Raw genomic sequence first — 3,006 nt, 5'->3', positions numbered from 1 at the left:
ATGCTGCAGTAGTCTAGTGTGTCGTGTGGAAATAATGACAAGTGAGCCTGGGGAGCTTTGTGTTCACATTGCCCTAAAAAAGTAATCAAACCTCGGAATTCAGGAGAACCGAACTCTCGAGCTCTCGAGATGATCTCAGTTCGGTTTGCTTAGGGGGCTCTTCTCTCTTCTTCGGAGGGGGTCTGAGTTCTTTGAGAGTGTTCACGCTGCACAAAAAAATTTGCAAACTGCACTGGGTTCACAAAAATGGTAAAAACGCCCTTAGTCAACCCTCTACACACATTCAAAACGGCCCTGTGCATTTAGCTAGCTAGCACACCATAACATATAAAATGGCACTGCAATTCTCTCATGTCTTATAAACACCAACATTTACAATTGCTAGAGTTGTATGTCCTGTATAAACTGTTATTACAATCTGGTAAATATATCATACATAAATATACATTCTGTTTCAGCTGTTTTTATTGTCAATATGATGGCATCATACTCAATTCTCAGTGACATTAGCAAAAAGCAAGCTGTCACAATATCTGCCATGGTCTCATCAGTTCTGTTTGTAGTAAACGGTGTAAGCCATTGACGGTGCAAGCGTGCAAGTAAGTCCTTGAGTAAAATAGTATTTTTTTTGTATCTCGTCTCCTTTACTTTGCCATCCTCCTTTATCTTTCTCTCTATTTAACTTTGAGGCAGAGTACCAGGGTTGTATTCAGCAGATCCTCTGTCTATCCATCTATCCTGTCTCACACCTGAGTGACCAGGGGTTCCCTGAGGTACACGTTGCCTTTGTTCTCCCACCCGTCCTGCCCCGCACACAGTCCTGACAGCAGTGTCCCATTGAGGGGGTTACAGATTCCCTTGCAGTCGCCCACATACAGGGGAGTATAATCTCCCTCCCCTTCGTCTCCCTCCTCATCCTCACCCTCCCAGAGAGAGGTGCTGATGTGGGTGTACTCACTGATTTTCTCGAGACACTCCGTCTCTCGGTGATAGAAGTAGCTGAAGTTGGACACAATGACGGGGACTGGCAGGGAGATGGTGAGCACACCAGCGATGGCACACATGGAGCCCACCAGCTTGCCCCCCAGAGTCGTAGGGTACATGTCCCCGTAGCCCACTGTCGTCATGGAGACCACGGCCCACCAGAAGGCCTCTGGGATGCTGGTGAACACCGTGTCGGGGCTGTCCGCCTCGGCAAAGTAGACAGCGCTGGAGAAGAGGATGACTCCGATGAAGAGGAAGAAGATGAGCAGGGCCAGCTCTCTCAGGCTGGCCTTCAGAGTCTGGCCCAGGATCTGCAGGCCCTTGGAGTGACGCGACAGCTTGAAGATCCTGAACACCCTGACCAGCCTAATGACCCTGATGATGGCCAAAGACATGCCCGGGTCCTTGTTAGAGGTTTTGTCCCTGGCCAGCTCTGTGCCCAGAGTGACGAAGAAGGGAATGATGGCAAGGAAGTCGATAGTGTTCATCACGTCCTTGAAGAAGTGGAGCTTACTGGGGGAGCTGGCTAAGCGCATAATGAGCTCAAAGGAGAACCAGAAGATACATATGGTCTCCACCTGGAAGAAGGGGTCATGGAAAGCACTGCCAGTGGGAGGGACCAGGATGGTGATGTTGGGGAGGGTAGGATGGGGCTGGTAGGTGAATTTCTGGAGGGAGAGAAGGAGAGAGGGAAAGTGAGTGGTGTTAGAAATGAAGCAGGAGAGAATGAGGGGAGATAAAACAGTGAAGGGGGGAATGACCATGGTTTAGACAAGAGATAACAAACAGGGTTGTAACGTCTCCTTCCAACTCACACCCTCCAACACGTAGATCCCCTGAACGTAGCTCACTCTCCAGATCCCAATCACCTGGATTCTAATCACCTGTTCACACACCTGTATGTCATTATCACACACTATTTAGTTCATTTCTTTGCTCCACATCACTGTGAGGTTTTGTTTGTTTTGTGACACACGTCTTTCAGAGCGCTGGCTTTCCTGTGATTTACTCCTCCTGTGTATGATGGTTTTTGCCACTAATGGAGCCTTTTGCCTATTCCCTGCCTGTACTTTAGCCAATCGGATTTCCTGTTATCTACCTATTGCCTGATCTCACAGACTACATTACTAGCCTTTTCCCTGCCTGTATTGTTCCCTTTTGGACCCCCTGTGTATGACCTTCTGCCTGCCCCTGGGCCCAGCTACCTGCCTCCTCCTGTGTATGACCTTCTGCCTGCCCCTGGGCCCAGCTACCTGCCTCCTCCTGTGTATGACCTTCTGCCTGCCCCTGGGCCCAGCTACCTGCCTCCTCCTGTGTATGACCTTCTGCCTGCCCCTGGGCCCAGCCTCCTGCCTCCTCCTGTGTAGGACCTTCTGCCTGCCCCTGGGCCCAGCTACCTGCCTCCTCCTGTGTAGGACCTTCTACCTGCCCCTGGGCCCAGCTACCTGCCTCCTCCTGTGTAGGACCTTCTGCCTGCCCCTGGGCCCAGCTACCTGCCTCCTCCTGTGTAGGACCTTCTGCCTGCCCCTGGGCCCAGCTACCTGCCTCCTCCTGTGTAGGACCTTCTGCCTGCCCCTGGGCCCAGCTACCTGCCTCCTCCTGTGTATGACCTTCTGCCTGCCCCTGGGCCCAGCTACCTGCCTCCTCCTGTGTAGGACCTTCTGCCTGCCCCTGGGCCCAGCTACCTGCCTCCTCCTGTGTAGGACCTTCTGCCTGCCCCTGGGCCCAGCTACCTGCCTCCTCCTGTGTATGACCTTCTGCCTGCCCCTGGGCCCAGCTACCTGCCTCCTCCTGTGTAGGACCTTCTGCCTGCCCCTGGGCCCAGCTACCTGCCTCCTCCTGTGGTCCTTTACAATAAACACCTGCTGCACCCTGCACTTTGAAACCAGCTCTCTGTCTGTCCTCGTGTTCATTACAATGGAGGACATAAATTCATTAATAAGAAATAGTAAGGGTGGAAGGTTAGACAGAGGTCGGGGAGAACCATGATGACTACAGTAAACATGAGAAGGAGGAGAGAGG

The 3,006-nt window shown here is 52.1% G+C and overlaps 1 pseudogene; it reads right to left on the bottom strand.

Moving 5' to 3' along the window:
- Nucleotides 1-545: 545 nt before the first annotated feature.
- LOC135553743 (potassium voltage-gated channel subfamily A member 1-like) overlaps nt 546-3,006 on the bottom strand; it is a 9,379-nt pseudogene continuing 6,918 nt past the window's right edge.

This window comes from Oncorhynchus masou, chromosome 14, assembly GCF_036934945.1.
Source record: "Oncorhynchus masou masou isolate Uvic2021 chromosome 14, UVic_Omas_1.1, whole genome shotgun sequence".
NCBI lineage: Eukaryota > Metazoa > Chordata > Actinopteri > Salmoniformes > Salmonidae > Oncorhynchus > Oncorhynchus masou.
The sequence above is the reverse complement of the archived record's forward strand: the minus strand, read 5'-3'. Positions and strand labels throughout refer to the sequence as shown.